Source organism: Chiloscyllium punctatum, chromosome 1, assembly GCF_047496795.1.
Source record: "Chiloscyllium punctatum isolate Juve2018m chromosome 1, sChiPun1.3, whole genome shotgun sequence".
In the NCBI taxonomy this organism is placed as follows: Eukaryota; Metazoa; Chordata; class Chondrichthyes; order Orectolobiformes; family Hemiscylliidae; genus Chiloscyllium; species Chiloscyllium punctatum.
The window spans coordinates 177,294,569-177,312,202 of record NC_092739.1 but is presented as its reverse complement, the minus strand read 5'-3'; positions in this window follow the sequence as shown (position 1 = coordinate 177,312,202).

Genomic DNA, 17,634 nt, shown 5'->3' with positions numbered 1-17,634 from the left:
AATGCTGGGGCCTGAACAGATATCTTTGGAGCAACCTTGAACATGGGTGAGGTCCTGGAGAATTGGATAATCCTCCTCCCTGGCCTATCACCTTCATCCCCTCCCCCACTCACCTATTGTACTCTCTGCTCCTTTCTCCCCATCCCCAACCTCCTCTCATTTACCTCTCCAGCCTTCAGGCACTCTGCCTGTATTCCTGATGAAGGGATTTTGCCCGAAACGTTGATTTTCCTGCTCCTCAAATACTGCCTGACCTGCTGTGCTTTTCCAGCACCACTCTAATCTAGACTCTGGTTTCCAGCATCTGCAGTCCTTGTTTTTACCTAGTTGATTTTAACCTTATTGTGAATCCTCTTGCAAGGATGCCTGCCTTGAAGAAGTTTTCCTCCTCTCTCTCTACAAGAATCTCAGGGAGTCCCTCTCCCACTGCAACTCCCAGGTCATTTCCTCTGCCCTGGAGCTCCTCAACCATGTCCTGAAACAGACTCACTACCAAGGTCACATTTGCTTTCTCAGTGCCTGCCTCCATAACCAAATCATCCCACACAGTCTCTGGACCACTTTTAAACCAGCAGAGTTTGGAACCGAACAAGACAAACGGCACAGACTACAGATTCAAAAACACCAGGAACAGTTCTCCTTCAGGATTCTCCGCTCCACACTCGCAGCAATGCGCCGGCACCTAACCTCTCTACAGTCAACCCTGCCTCAGCTGAGGGCCACACTCTCTCAGAATTGCAAAGGACCTCTCCTTTACTCTATCCTCAGGAGAATTCATCTCAACAAAGAGTATTTCAACACCATCTCAAACATCAAAAACTGTAAGTACGACAAACTTTTATCTACCCACCTCCATAACCAGCGCTCCTCAAACATTCCAGAAGATTCCCCCAGCCCCTGGAACTGCTCGGGCCATGTGACTGCTGCAGCCACCGTTCCCACGCTGATTGATGACATCACTTCCGTCCCTCTCAATTCCTCATGCACCACATGTGACATCACTTCCACCCCTCACATCATCACTGATGTCACACACTCATTGACCTGCCCCCCCAACGCCGTGTTCCCAACCACTTCCGCCCCTATCACCGCCACTCACCTGCATTCTGCTCCCACTGTCACCATCCCCAACCCCCAGAACCCTGAGGGGAACACCACCCCTGCTCATGACTCCACCCCCCCCCCCGTTACCCCTACCACCTCACCCACTCCAGTTACCAGCTCCGCCCCCACTCCCAGCACCACACCGACACCAGGCCCGAGCTCCCAGGCCTGCCAAGTTTTCACCATGCCCCCCGACCTCCCCCTCACTGAGGACAAACGATCAGTCCTCAGCAAAGGCCTCACCTTCATCCCCCTCTGCCCACGTATCAATGAATTTAATACACGCCGTGACGTCGAACACTTCTTCCGTCGCCTCCACCTCCGAGCTTACTTTCACAATCAGGACTCCCGCCCACCTTCCGAGGATCCCTTCGCCCACCTCCAACACACTACATCCACCTGGACGCCCCGTGCTGGACTATTACCTGCCCTCGACCTCTTCATTTCCAACTGCCGCCAGGACATTAACTGCCTCAAACTGTCTACCCCCCTCCCCAACTCCAACCTCACAACACACAGCCATCCAATCCCTCTGCTCCAATCCCAACCTCACCATCAAACCAGCAGATAAAGGGGGCGCAGTGGTAGTCTGGCACACGGACCTCTACACCGCTGAAGCCAGACACCAACTCGAGGACACATCTTCCTATCGCCCCCCTCGACCATGACCCCACCCCCCATCACCAAACCATAATCTCCCAGACCATACAGAACCTCCAACCCATAGCTTCCAACGTCATAGTCCGGGAACCCCGTACTGCCCGGTTCTACCTCCTTCCCAAGATCCACAAGCCTGACCACCCTGGCCGACCCATTGTCTCAGCATGCTCCTGCCCCACTGAACTCATGTCGACCTACCTCGACACTGTCCTATCCCCCCTAGTCCAGGAACTCTCCACATAAGTTCGAGACACCACCCACGCCCTCCACCTCCTCCAAGACTTCCGTTTCCCCAGCCCCCAACGCCTCATCTTCACCATGGATATCCAATCCCTCTACACCTCCATCCGCCATGACCAGGGCCTCCAAGCCCTCCATTTTTTCCTCTCCAGACGTCCCCAACAGTACCCTTCCATTGACACTCTCATTCGTTTGGCCTAACTGGTCCTCACCCTTAACAATTTCTCCTTTGAATCCTCCCACTTCCTCCAGACCAAAGGGGTAGCCATGGGCACCTGTATGGGCCCCAGCTATACCTGTCTCTTTGTTGACCACGTAGAACAGTCCATCTTCCTTAATTATACCGGCACCATTCCCCACCTCTTCCTCCACTACATTGATGACTGCATTGGCGCCACCTCGTGCTCCCGCAAGGAGGTTGAGCAATTCATCAACTTCACCAACACATTCCACCCTGACCTTAAATTTACCTGGTCCATCTCTGACACCTCCCTCCCCTTCCTGGACCTCTCCATCTCCATTAATGATGACCGACTTGACACTAACATTTTTTACAAACCCACCAACTCTCACAGCTACCTGGATTACACCTCTTTCCACCCTACCTCCTGCAAAAATGCCATCTCGTATTCCCAATTCCTCCGCCTCTGCCGTATCTGCTCCCAGGAGGACTGGTACCACCACAGAACACACCAGATGGCTTCCTTCTATAGACCGCAATTTCCCTTCCCACGTGGTTAAAGATGCCCTCCAACGCATCTCATCCACATCCTGCACCTCCGCCCTCAGACCCCACCCCTCCAACCGTAACAAGGACAGAACGCCCCTGGTGCTCACCTTCCACCCTACCCACCTTCGCATAAACCAAATCATCTGCCGACATTTCAACCACCTCCAAACAGACCCCACTACCAGGGATATATTTCCCTCCCCACCCCTTTCTGCCTTCTGCAAAGACCGTTCCCTCTGTGACTACCTGGTCAGGTCCACGCCCCCCTACAACCCACCCTCCAATCCTGGCACCTTCCCCTGCCACCACAGGAATTGCAAAACCTGCGCCCATACCTCCTCCCTCACCTCCATCCAAGGCCCTAAAGGAGCCTTCCACATCCATCAAAGTTTTACCAGCACATCCACCAATATCATTTTTGTATCTGTTGCTCCTGATGTGGTCTCTTCTACATTGGGGAGACTGGACGCTTCCTCGCGGAGCGCTTTAGGGAACATCTCTGGGACACCCGCACCAATCAACCACACCGCCCTATGGCCCATCATTTCAACTCCCCCTCCCACTCTGCCGAGGACATGGAGGTCCTGGGCCTCCTTCACTGCCGCTCCCTCACCACCAGATGCCTGGAGGAAGAACGCCTCATCTTCTGCCTCGGAACACCTCAACCCCAGGGCATCAATGTGGACTTCAACAATTTCCTCATTTCCCCTTCCCCACCTCACCCCAGTTCCAAACTTCCAGCTCAGCACTGTCCCCATGACTTGGCTTACCGGCCTATCTTCTTTTCCACCTATCCGCTCCGCCCTTCTCCCTCACCTATCACCTTCATCCCCTCCCTCACTCACCTATTATACTCTATGCTACTCTCTCCCCACCCCCACCCTCTGCTCATTTATCTCTCCACCCTTCAGGCACTCTGCTTGTATTCCTGATGAAGGGCTTTTGCCCGAAACGTCGATTTTACTGCTCCTCGGATGCTGCCTGAACTGCTGTGCTTTTCCAGCACCACTAATCCAGAACCTGAAGGACTGGAGAATTGCTAATGTTGTCATCTTGTTTAAGAAGGATAGCAGGGATAATCTAAGTAATTATGGATTGGTGAGCCTAATGTCAGTGGGAGGAAAACTGCTGGAGAAGATACTGAGGGTCTGGATGTTGGTTTGCTCGCTGAGCTGGAGGGTTCATTTTCAGATGTTTCATCACCATACTAGGTAACATCTTCAGTGAGCCACCAGGCGAAGCATTGCTGGTGTTTCCTGCTTCCTGTTTATATGTTTGGGTTTCCTTGGGTTGGTGATGTCATTTCCTGTGGTGACATCATTTCCACTGGTGATGGCACATCCTGTTATTTTTCTCAGGGGGTGACAAATGGATCCAAGCCAATGTGTTTGTTGATAGAGTTCCGGTTGGAATGCCATGCTTCTAGGAAGTCTTGTGCGTGTCTCTATTTGGTTTGTCCTAGGATGGATGTGTTTTCCCAGTCGAAGTGGTGTCCTTCCTTATTTGCATGTAAGGATACTAGTGAGAGAGGCTGTCCAACCCCGAGGCTTCTAGCCTCATTCCTGATGAAGGGCTCCTGTCCAAAACATCAACTTCCCTGCTCCTTAGATGCTGCCTGACCTGCTGTGCATTTCCAGCACCAGTCTAATCTTGACTTTCACCTACTACTGAGAGAAGGTCATGTCGTTTTGTGGCTAGTTGATGTTCATGTATCCTGGTGGCTAGTTTTCTGCCTGTTTGTCCAATGTAGTGTTTGTTAGAGTCCTTGCACAGTATTTTGTAAATGGCATTAATTTTGTATAGGGTATTTCAAGTTCACTAGCTGCTGTTTTAGTGTGTCGGTGATTTTGTAGGTTACCATGATCCCGAGTAGTCTGGCAGTCATTTTCAAAATGTCTTTGATGTAGGGGAGAGTGGCTAGGATTTCTGGACGTGTTTTGTCTGCTTGTTTGGGATTGTTGCTGAGAAAACAGCGGACGGTGTTCATTGGGTACCCATTCTTTTTGAATACATGGTATAGGTGATTTTCCTGTGCTCTGCGTAGTTTCTCTGTGCTGCAGTGTGTGTTGGCTTGCTGAAATAATGTTCTGATGCAGCTTCGTTTGTGGATGTTGGGATGATTGCTTCTGTGGTTCAATATTCACTGAAGATGTTACCTCGTATGGTGACAAAATGTCTGAAAATGAACTTTCCAGCTCAGTGAGTAAACCTAAATGCAGAACCTCAACCTGAGCTACAAATCTTCTCAAAACTTGCTAAGCTATTGAGGGATAGGATATATACCCATTTGGAAGAAAATGGGCTTATCAGTGATAGGCAACATGGTTTTATGCAGGGAAGGGCTGTAGCTATTATATACATGGACTTCAGTCAGGCATTTGATAAGGTTACTCATGGTAGGCTGATGGAGAAAGTGAAGTCACACTGGGTTCAGGTGAATAGGGAATTGGCTGGGCAGCAGGAGACAGACAGTAGTAGGGGAAGGATGTTTCTCAAAATGGAAAACTGTGATCAATGGTGTTCCAATGGGATCTGTGCTGGGACCACTGTTGTTTGTGATGTACATAAATGATCTGAAGGAAGGTACAAGTGGTCTGATTAGCAAGTTTGCAGATAACACTAAGATCGGTGGAGAAGCAGATAGTGAAGGAGACTGTCAGAGAATGCAGCAGAATATAGATAGATTGGAGAGTTCGGCAGAGAAATGGCAGATGGAGTTCAATCTGGGAAAATGCAAGGATTTTGGAAGATCCAATTCAAGAACAAACTGTACAGTAAATTATAAAACCCTGAGGAAAATTGATGTACAGAGAGATCAGTCTGTTCAGGTCCATTGTTCCCTGAAGGTGGCAACGCAGGTCAATAAAGTGGTCAAAAAGGCATACAACATGCAGGGTATTGAATGCAAGAGTTGGCAGGTCATGTTACTGCTGTATAAGACTTTGGTTTGGCCACATTTGGAATACTGCATACAGTTCTGGCTGACAAATTTATTCAAATTCCTTAAGGAGGTGTCATGCAAGATAGATAAAGGTGAACCAGTAGATACAGTAGATTTGGATTTCCAAATGTGTTCAATAATGTACTACACGTATGGTGACATCATGAAATCAGAGCCCTGTTCATACCCTTCCATCACTTTGCTGATGATTCAAGTAGATTGATGGAGCAGTAACTGGCTGATTTCAGGGTAGATGTCAGTGTTGCAGTTGTTCTGAAACTGGTTAGTTTGGATGTAGCTAGTTCTAGAGAACAGTACCACTGCAAGAGTTCTGTCAAATGCCTTTAGACTTTGTAGTATTCAATGCATTCACCTATTTCTCTTTATCATGTGGACTGAATTGAGTTGGTTGTTGACTGATATTTTTGATGTTTCCTTATCAAATGTGTGACAACACCACAGGAGACTCAGATAGAATACCCAGTCAGCACTGCTGTCTGAAGATTGTTGCCAATGCTTCAGCCTTTCCTTTGCACTCGTGTTTGGCTCTTCCATTGTTGAGGATAAGGCCATTCACGGAATCTTCTCCTGAAGTGTGTGATTTCATTGTCCATCACCATTTTCAACTGGATGTGGTAGTAAAACAGAACACTGTGGTCCTGACCCATTTCCCAGTGTCATTCCGGACCCATTCCCAGTCTCATTCCGAACCCATTTCCCAGTCTCATTCCTGACCCATTTCCCAGTCTCATTACGGACCTATTTCCCAGTCTCATTCCTGATTATTTCCCAGTCTCACTCCTGACCCATTTCCCAACCTCACCCCTGACCCATTCTCTTTGACTAGGCATAGTTCTCATTACAAATCCGAAACAGGAATTGGCTGAGTCATTCCCAGATGAAGCTGATTAACTGAAAAACTGGTTTGATCCAGTTGCTTTTGGGACCTATAAAGGGGACCCAGCCTCAATACTGCTGGCTGTTGATGAGAGTGTTTTGGAGGTGGGTGGAAATAGGAGTAGGTGAATAGACAATAGACAATAGATGCAGGAGTAGGCCATTCTGCCCTTCGAGCCTGCACCGCCAATCAATATGATCATGGCTGATCATTCCTAATCAGTATCCTGTTCCAGCCTTATCTCCATACCCCTTGACTCCACTATCTTTAAGAGCTCTATCCAATTCTTTCTTAAATGGTGAAGCTGAAAGCCTGAGTCCAGTTCGCAGTCTGAGCAGTTCAGAATGTGACACAGTCTTGATGGAAACAGCCAATTGGTAAGTGACACCTGCAGGTATTTCCTTATAGATTTTAAACCAGAATACATTATTTTAAGTAACAGAAGAGATGTTTGATTAAAGTGAGGAAAGGTCCTGAGCTTAATTAAACTCTTTAAATAGGTAATTAACTTAATGCAGAGAAGTCATGAGATCTCAGACCGATGGTGTACTCTTTTTGCACATAGTGTGAAACAAGGAATGTTTCCAGTGTCCCTGACAACTGTATGCAAGAAGTGTCCAGTTGCAGCCACTGACTAACAGCTGGAGCTGTAGATAGACTCACTGTGGATCATCAGCATTGCTGAGAATCTCACAGACAATGTGTTCATGAGGTGCTCACACCACTTGTGAGAATTACACAGGCAGAAGGTTAAAAATCACACAACACCAGGCCATAGTCCAACCGGCTTAATTGGAAGCACACTAGCTTTTGGAGTGCTGCTCCTTCATCAGGTGACACTATGTCGCTCCTTCATCAGGCGGCGCTCCGAAAGATAGTGTGCTTCCAATTAAATCTGTTGAACTATAACCTGGTGTTGTGATTTTTAACTTTGTACACCCCAGTCCAACATCGGCATCTCCAAATCATGATAGGCAGAAGGGGAATGGATGACCATCAGACAAAGTAAAAGGATGAGTAAGGAAGTGCAGGAGTCCCCTGCAGTCAATGCCTCTTCAACCTTTGGATACTGGGGTTTGGAGTGACCTCTCAGGGGAAAGCAGTAAAGTCTAAGTTCAGGGCACCATGGGTGTTTCTGCACAGAAGAGAGGAAAAATGAGTAGCAAGCTATAGTGAGAGGGGATTGATAGTAAGGGGTACAGACAGGTCCTTCAGTAACTGCAGAAGTGAATCCAGGATGTGTTGCCTCCCTGGTGCTAGGGTCAGGGATGCCACAGAGCAGTTTAAGGACATTTTGGAGCAGGAGAATGAACAGCCAATGGTTGTGGTACACACAGGTACCAATGGCATAGGTTAATAAAGAGATGAGGACCTAAATGCTGAATAGAGGATTTGTTAGTGATGCAGTCAGTGACTTGGAAAGGCAAGAGAAATGAGGATCTGAAAAGCATCCAGCAAGGGACATTGAGTCACTTCTATTTCAATGCAAGGAATGTTACAAACAAGGCAGATAAACGAAGGACACAGATACATGGCAGCACAATGTTGTTGCTATAATGGAGGGCTAAAGGAGGGGCAGCTCAATATCCCTGAACATAAGAGTTTTCAGGCAGCATTGAGTGGGTGGAAAAAAGTAGGTGGAGATAACAGTATTGGTTAAAGACTCAGTAATAGTTATGAAATGGGATGATATGCTAAACAGATTAACCTTTAACATGAAGTTTTATAGCGGAAGTGGGTACTGTAGATGCTAGAGATTAGAGTCAAGATTAGAGTGGTGCTGGAAAAGCACAGCAGGTCAGGCAGCATCTGAGGAGCAGGAAAATCGATGTTTCAGGCAAAAGCCCTTCATCAGGAATGAATCATTCATGCTGTGCTTTTCCAGCATTTCTCTAACATTAACATGGGGCTTTATGGTTAAGTTTATTGAAAAAAAGGGGCAGTAACACTAGGAGTGTACTACAGAGCCCCAAATAGTGAGAGGGACACAGAAGAACATATATGTAAACAATGTTTTTGCCTGGAGGAATATCAGAGCAATAATAGTAGGAGACTTTAACTGTGTAGCAAACAATATAAGGTACATTGAGGGTGAAAAAGTCATGTACTTTATCCAGAATTTTACTTTAAGCAAGACATGACCAGCCACAATTCTGGATTTAGTTTTGGGTAATGAAGATGGTCAAATAGGTAAAGTGACAGTAGTTACCATAGCGGGTTTTGAGAAGATTTGTAGCTCAGGTTGAGGTTCTGGATGTAGGTTTGCTCACTGAGCTGGAAGGTTCATTTCTTGACGTTTCATCACCCTATTAGGTAACATCTTCAGTGGGCCTCTGGCGAAGCACTGCACATGATTCCTGCTTTCTATTTATGTTTCTTTGGGTCGGTGAAGTCATTTCCTGTTCTTTTTCTCAGGGGGTGGTAGATGGGGTCTAACTCAATGTGTTTGTTGATAGAGTTCCGTAGTGAAGTGAAGTAGAGGTGGAATGGACAGAACTGCTAAAGGATAAACCAGTGGGAGACACTAAAAATTGAGATCCTTGAGGTACAAATCAGACATGACTCCTCCAAAAATCAGACTGGTACTGCCACATCTAGACCCCCATAGTTGTCTAGAAAAATACAGGGGAAGACTAAACAGAAAAAGAAATATTATGATAGACACAAAAATTCAACACTGCAGGTAGCATAGAGGAATGTAGAAAGTGCAGGGATCAAGTAAGAAAAGAGATGGAATCAAAGGAAATTAACAAGAGAAGGGGAATCCCAAAGGCATTTCACTGGCACATAAGAGCAAAGGATAGCTGAGGAAGAAGTGAAACCTATCGGAGATGAAGGGAAATTGTGTGAAGATGCAGTGGATAGTGGAAGAATTTTAAATAATCTTTTTATTCCCAAAGGAAAGAGATGATATGGATATAGTATACCAAAAGGAGCAATGTGAAATATTGAACAAAATAATCATAATGTTGGGGAAGTATTATAGGAGTTGGAATCCTTGAAAGTGGATAAGTCGCCAGGGCCAGATGACTTGTTCCTCGGGATGTCAGAATCCTAAATCCCTATAGTGTGGAAGCACGTTATTCAGCCCATTGGGTTCACACCAACCCTACGTAATGGATATTATTGACATGGTTTTAGTAAGGCATTTGACAAGGTCCCACATGGTGGCCTGGTGAAAAAAATAAAAGCCCATTGGGTACAGGGTCATTTGTCGAATTGGATTCAGAGTTGGCGTTGTAATAGGAAACAAGGGTAATGGTGAATAGCTGCTTCCATGAATGGAAAAGATGTTTCAAATGGTGTTTTGCAGTGCTCAGATTCCTGTTGTTTGATTAATACAGTAACGATTTGGATTTTAACATGGGGGCACAATTGGATAGGGTAGAGGGGGAGTGGGAGATAGGTCAGATTAAGTGATCGGAATTTCAGAATGGCAGAACAGCTGAATTAACATATTGTCCCACTCTGGTAGTTAGACATACTATTGTTCTGCCATTCTCACATCCTAATCACTTAACCTGAACCCCTATCAGCAGCCTTTCCCCCAGAACTCCACCATTCTCCCTCCCCCCACTATTGGATAAATGCTGTCCCCTTCACAACAGATCTGATGAAGAGTCATCTAGACTGAAAACGTAAGCTTGCTCTCTCACCACGGATGCTGCATGAAGTGATTTCCAGCATTTCTTTTGTTTTGCATACAGATTCCAGCATCTACAGTAATTTTACTCCTGCGCAGTCAGAGGGATTTTTTTCTGTGCAGTTTCTCTTGCAGACAGATGTTGCCACAGTGGAGAAGGAATGTCTGCTTCAGAAGCAGTGGGCAAACAGCTTTGAGTTCTGTTTTTTTTTGTAAAATTTTATAAAAGAAGCATAAGTGGGTGGAGTCAGGATAACACCGACCAAAGGTTTTAGCTTTGCTTTCAGTTGGAGTTTTGGAGTTGAAGGTGATAAATTGAGTTGTCTCTCTGTCGCAGAAGTCTTGTGTTCTCCCTCTCCCTCTCAGCTCCTAAATTGTTTGTGTTCCTTTCTCCTGAGTTACAGAGGAGATAGCACTGTCTGTTTGTTGAATTTGCCTCTGCCAAGGGTGTGTTTATGGGATGCTGCTACATTGGAACAATTGATGATTATTAGTTAAATAGTATATTATTTTATCAAGTATTTCAATAGAGTTAACATCATGCCTGTGTTTTAAGAACAAGTGTGTTTTGCTTAAAGCCCAATTGTGGACCAATCAAATCATTTAGAGTCATAGAGATGTACAGCATGGAAACAGACCCTTCGGTACAACCCGTCCATGCCGACCAAATATCCCAATATCTGGAATATGATGCCTTACACTTGTCTTTAAATAAAATATGACAATTTCTCCTTGATGTATTTTGATGGGGTTTGGTATGGTCCATAACACTCAGCCTCATGTCTGATGCTGTCCCCACCCTCACACCAGATGGTCATGAAGTCATAGAGTCATACAGCAGGATAAAGAGGCCCTTCTTCAGCCCACCATGTCTGACCAACAAATATCAAATTACACTAATCCCATTAACCTACACTTGGTTTTGATTTGAATCGATTTATTACAGTTACATGTACCGAAGTACAGTGAAAAGCTTTGTTTTGTGAACAGTATGGGCAGACCTTAACAAACAGATCGCAGGGTGCTTAGACAGAACGAGGCATGAGGTGATGGCTGCATAGGAGGTGCACAAAGTAAGATGAACAGGCCCATAGTCTATGTTCATCCAGATGCTTCTTAAATGTTGCAATAGTACCGGCCTCTACCATCCTCTCAGGCAGCACGTTTAATACCTCTACCAGCCTCTTGGTGAAAATATTTTTCATTAGATCTTTTCTGAACCACTTCATCCTCACCTGAAACTTGTACCTCTGGTTTTAGATATGTCTGTCATGGGAAAGAGATTCTCATGAGTTAATCTGTCAATGCCCCTCATAGTTTTGTATAATTTAGTTCCAAGATGGTAATGAAATTGGACTCCAGCCATAGCCTTTGACAATAGCACTGTATCAGTCACCCTTTTATGTCAGCCAGGGCTCCCTGATAGGGATAGTTAAGCTGGTCTGACCTCACTACAATGAGTACAAACTTAGAGTTATGATCATGATCCTCAAAATGTTTGCCCACTGACACTTCAACCATTGCCCAGCTTCGTTCCCTGGGACTGGGTTGAAGCACTGCTCCATTCTCCAGTCAGACTACCTATGTACTGGCACAAAAAGCTTTCCTGAATGAACTTTAAAAAATCCACCTATATCTAATTCTTTCACACTGCTTTTCATCCTTGGTCCAGTCCCTAGTCTCACTCCTGGTCTGTTTCATAATCCCATTCCTAATTTGGACTGCTCCCAACCCATCATCCCTGCCACTTACATTCCTCACACACCTTTGCAGCTACTTTTGTTATCAGCCTATTCCAGGCACATTTCTAACCCGTAACTCGGTGTCAGGTTCTACTGAAGGTGAAAGAAAGTGCTGAGGCCTCATTTTGCTTGTTGATTCTTACCTTGGACAGCCACCATTTCTTTAACCTGCTAGAGATCTTGCACTTGCAATCTTGGCTTTCTTCATAAATACCTTCACGAGGAAATAGGCCAATACCAGGACTATTAAAGCTGGTACTATGATCGCAACACTCAGAACAATTGGCTTAGGTATACTTCCTAGAAATGACAAATAATGGGTCAGGTTACAATTAACAGAACTGTAATGTCAAGTTGGCTGAGCCTGAAAGAACATTGCTGTTAGAATATGTCTGTGTCTTTTGTGGGAGGGTAGATAAAACTAGAGGGAATCACTTACTTATCATCATACTCACAATTCTATGCGTTGCATGTGTGTTGGTCAGTGATAATTGTGGTCTCAGGTGAGCGTGAATACCTCATTGTCTTTGTGGAGATGAATGCTGACGTTTGAGGAACATAGAACATAGAACAATACAGCACAGAACTGGCCCTTCAGCCCACGATGCTGTGCCGGCCACTGATCCTCATGTATGCACCCTCAAATGTTTGAGACCATATGCATGTCCAGGAGTCTCTTAAATGTCCCCAATGACCCTGCCTCCACAACTGCTGCTGGCAACACATTCCATGCTCTCACAACTCTCTGTGTAAAGAACCCGCCTCTGACATCCCCTCTATACTTTCCTCCAACCAGCTTTAAACTATGACCCCTCAGGTTAGTCATTTCTGCCCTGGGAAATCGTCTCTGGCTATCGACTCTATCTATGCCTCTCATTATCTTGTATACCTCAATTAGGTCCCCTCTCCTCCTTTTCTCCAATAAACTCATCAGCTGAGGTAGTATGGGCTGAAGTTAGAAACTGGAAAGGCGAGGTCACCCTGTTGGTAGTTGTCTATCGGCCTCTGAATAGTTCCAGAGATGTAGAGGAAAGGATAGCAATGATATCTCTGGACAGGAGCAAGAATAACAGGGTACTTATTATGGGGAACTTTAACTTTCCAAATATTGACTGTAAATATTATAGTTCAAGTACTTTAGATGGGTCGGTTTTTGTCCAATGTATACAGGTTGGTTTCCTGACACAGTATGTAGACAGACCAACAAGGGGCGAGGCCACAGTGGACTTGGTACTGGGTAACGAACTGGGCCAGGTCTTAGATTTTGGAGGTAGGTGAGCACTTTGATGACAGTGACCACAATTTGGTTATGTTTACTTTAGTGATGGAAAGGTATAGGGATATAAAGCAAGGTAAGAGTTATAGCTTGGGGAAAGGCAATTATGATGCATTAGGCAATATTTAGGATGTATAGGATGGGGAAGGAAATTACAGGGGATGGGAACAATGGAAATGTGGAGCTTATTCAAGTAACAGCTACTGCGTGCCCTTGATAAGTCTGTACTGTCAGGCAGGGAGGAAGCGGTTGAGCGAGGGAGCTGTGGTTTACTAAAGAGGTTGAAAGTCTTGTCAATAGGAAGAAGACTGAGATGGGAAGGCTCACTTGAGAGTTACAGGTTAGCCAGAAAAAACCGAAAGAGAAAGCTAAGAGCCAGGAGGGGACATGAGCAGTCATTGGCAGGTAGGATCAAGGAAAACCCTAAAGCTTTCTGTAGGCTTTTAAGGAATAAGACTGACCAGAGAAAGATTAGGGCCAATCAAGTATGGTAGTGGGAAGTTGTGCATAGAGTCAGAGGAGATGGGGAAAGCTCTAAATGAATACTCTTTGTCAGTATTCACACTGGAGAAAGGGAATGTTGTCGAGGAGAATACTGAGATACAGACTACTAGACTGGATGGGATTGAGACTCACCAGGAGGAGGTGTTAGCAATTTTGGAAAGTGTGAAAATAGATAAGTCCCCTGGGATGGATGGGATTTATCCTCTGATTCCTTGGGAAGCCAGGAAGGAGATTGCAGAGGCTTTGACTTTAATCTGTTGTCATTGTCTACAGGAATAGTGCCAGAAGACTGGAGGATAGCAATGTTATCCCCTTGTTCAAGAAGGGGAGTAGAGACAATCCTGGTAATTATAGACCAGTGAACCTTACTTTGGTTGTGGGTAGAGTGTTGGAAAGGATTATAATAGCTAGGATTTATAATCCTCTAGAAAGGAATAAGTTGATTAGGGATGGTCAACATGGGTTTGTGAAGGATAGGTCATGCCTCACAAACCTTATTGAGTTCTTTGAGAAGGTAACCAAACAAGTAGATGAGGGTAAAGCAGTTGATGTGTTGTGTATGGATTTCAGTAAAGCGTTTGATAGTGTTCCCCACAGTAGGCTATTGCAGAAAATACTGAGGCATGGGATTGAGGGTGATTTAGTCGTTTGGATCAGAAATTGGCTAGCTGTAAGAAGGTGGTGGTTGGTGGGAAATGTTCATCCTGGAGCTCAATTACTCGTGGTGTACCGCAAGGATCTGTTTTCGGGCCACTGCTGTTTGTCATGTTTATAAATGATCTGGATGAGGGTGTAGAAGGATGGGTTAGTCAATTTGCAAATGATATTAAGGTTGGAGTTATAGAAAGTGCTGAAGGATGTTGCAGGTTACAGAGGGACATAGATAAGCTGCAGAGCTGGGCTGGGAGGTGGCAAATGGAGTTTAATGTGGAAAAGTGTGAGGTGATTTGAAAGAACCAACAGGAAGAAAGAATACTGGGCTAATGGTAAGATTCTTGGTTGTGGAGATGAACAGAGATCTCAATGTCCTGAAAGTTGCCATCCAGGTTGATAAGGTTGGTCAGAAGGCAACGGTGTGTTAGCTTTTATTGGTAGAGGGATTGAGTTTTGGAGCCATGAGGTCATACTGCAGATGTACTGCGGCCGCACTTGGAATATTGTGTACAGTTCTGGTCACCGCATTATTGGAAGAATGTGGAACCTTCGGACAGGGTTCAGAGGAGATTTACTGGGTGTTGCCTGCTCTGGAGGGAAGGTCTTGCAAGGAAAGGCTGAGGGACTTGAGGTTGTTTTCATTAGAGAGAACAAGGTTGAGAGGTGTGTTTCTTGAGACATATAAGATAATCAGAGGGTTAGATAGGGTGGACAGGGAGACCTTTTTCCTCGCATCGTGATGGCTAGTACGAGGGATTGTAGCTTTAAATTTAGGGGGTGATAGATATAGTACAGATGTCAGAGTTAATCCTTTATTGAGTAATAGGGGCATAGAACACACTGCTTGCAACAGTAGTAGCCTCAAACTTTAAGAGCATTTAAATGGTCATTGGATGAATATATGGATGATAGTGGAATAGTGTTGGATGGATAGGCTTTAGATTGGTTTCACAGGTTGGCGCAACATCAAGGGCCTGTACTTCACTATAATGTTCAATGTTCCATCTCCCTCTCTCTATCATTATTATCAGGCTGGGAGATCAACTCCTGTTCAATCAGGAGTATATAAGCACCAGCAGATGCACATAAAAATATGGTGTCAACCTGGTGAAGCCACCAAACAGGGCTGCTTGTGTACCAAACTGAGATAGACTGAGCTGAGCAATTCCATGACCAAAGGGTCAGATCTAAGTTCTACAGTCCTGCCACATCCAGAAAAGCTCCCCAGCATCACAGATACCAATGTTTGCTCCCTGAAGCACATTAGTAAACCAGATAGGGTTTTCACAACAGATAATGTGGTCACCATTATATGAGCTTTTATTTGCAGATTGTTTAAAATTGAATCTGCCGTGATGGTCATTCAGAACATTAGCTCAGACTCTGGATTGCTAGTATAGTGATATTATCACTGCGCCAGTGCCTTTTGAAATCGCACCCAGCTCTGTTAAATCTCTGAACGTATTCTCTGCCTCTGACTAATTTTGCTGCTTGACTAATTTTCACAAATTGGATGAGTAAGCATTATGGGATAGATTGAATCCATTGCTTCTGTCCTCATCAATTCCTTCCAGCCACCTTCTGACTGCCTGAGACTGAATCAAACTTTGATGCTCTATTTGAGCCTGAATGAAATTTCTGGCCCAACATTCCTTTTATATTGAAAATTGCTGTCTTTCACCTCTGTAAAGTGACCTGTCTCTGACCGTGCCTCACTCCATACACTGCTGAATCTCCATCCATGCCTTTGCTGATATTTAGCTACTCCAATGTTTTCCTGGCCCAACTCCCATTTTTGCCCTCTGAAAATAAGAATTTATCTAGATCTCTCCTCCCTATATCCTCACACCCATCCAATCCTATTCACTTATCAACCTTCTGTTCATCGGTCTGTGCAGGTTCTCCGGTTGACAACACGCATTTCATAACTTTCCTTCCTGTTTGCAAAATGATTTCTGGTCCCAGCCCTCCTTATCTAATTTCTTTCAGGTAAGTGGAAGCTGCGGAGTTTGGGAGCTTTTGACTTTTATTTTATTAGAACAGTAAATGGTGAACTTTGAGTGATGCCTGAAATAACTCCACAGAGGCTGAGATCCCATCGTGAATTCACCGTTCATTTCCACAGGCTATTTCCTGACACTGGTCCAGAGCAGAACCTCTGAATTTTCTGTTTGTTTTTAAAAAATATTTTATTAACCAGTACAAATTACAAACAAACAGTTAACGTGAACAGCCGCATACAAGAAACAGCAAGTTGCAGGGAAAGGGGGGGACAAATCCTGACACTTTGAGGACAAACCTCTAATCCCACGTTCATTAATCACATAACAGTAACAAATATATAAAAGACAGTCCAATCAAATAAGCAACAGTGTGCAGAATACATCCAGAAAATAAAGTGCAGAACACAACTGATATAACTGAAAAATGACTGATTCAGAGCTGCTGGCGTACAAAGTTAAAAATCACACAACATCAGGTGGTTGTGAAGGAGCGGTGCTCCGAAAGCTAGTGTGCTTCCAATTAATCCTGTTAGACTATAACCTGATGTTGTGTGAATTTTAACTTTGAAAAATTAGTGGTATGGTTCAGCAACCTCTGCTTGCAGACACGTACTGGTGAGGAACACAGAGACAAAACTCAAAGAAGAAAAAGCCTCAGCACAATGAAAAACTGAAAAGGTTACCTGTCTCTGTTCTGATCATGTGTCCACTGTCAAAGCTGCCAGTCTTGGTTTCACAAAATGGAGGAGCCCAGCCAACATCACAGTGACAGGTACCTTTGTTGTTGCAAACCTGAAACAATGAAAGATTTTAAAATCACTTGGAAAATGGTGTCCAGTGTAAAACTGAACATGAACTGGAGTCACATCTATAGTTGTCAGAGGACAGTCTGCAGAACTGTAGATACCTTCAAGCAAGCCACTGGCTAACATCCATTCACTATATTTATCCACTGTGAACATTACTCCACATCACTCTCTGTGCACAATCACAGAATGCATGCTATCATAAACGGGGGTAGTATGTGGCTATTTAATGCAAGTGGCAACTCTGCAGACAACCACTGAGACAAAAAATGAAACACCTGGGAAAACTCAACAGGTCTGGCAGCATCTATGGAGAGAAATCAGAGTCAACATTCTGGGTCCATTGGCCCTTCTTGTCAGGTTGAGACTATAATGTAGCACTTTTGGTAAAATTATTACAGTGAGTTGGTGCATAGAGAAAGTAAAAGGACAC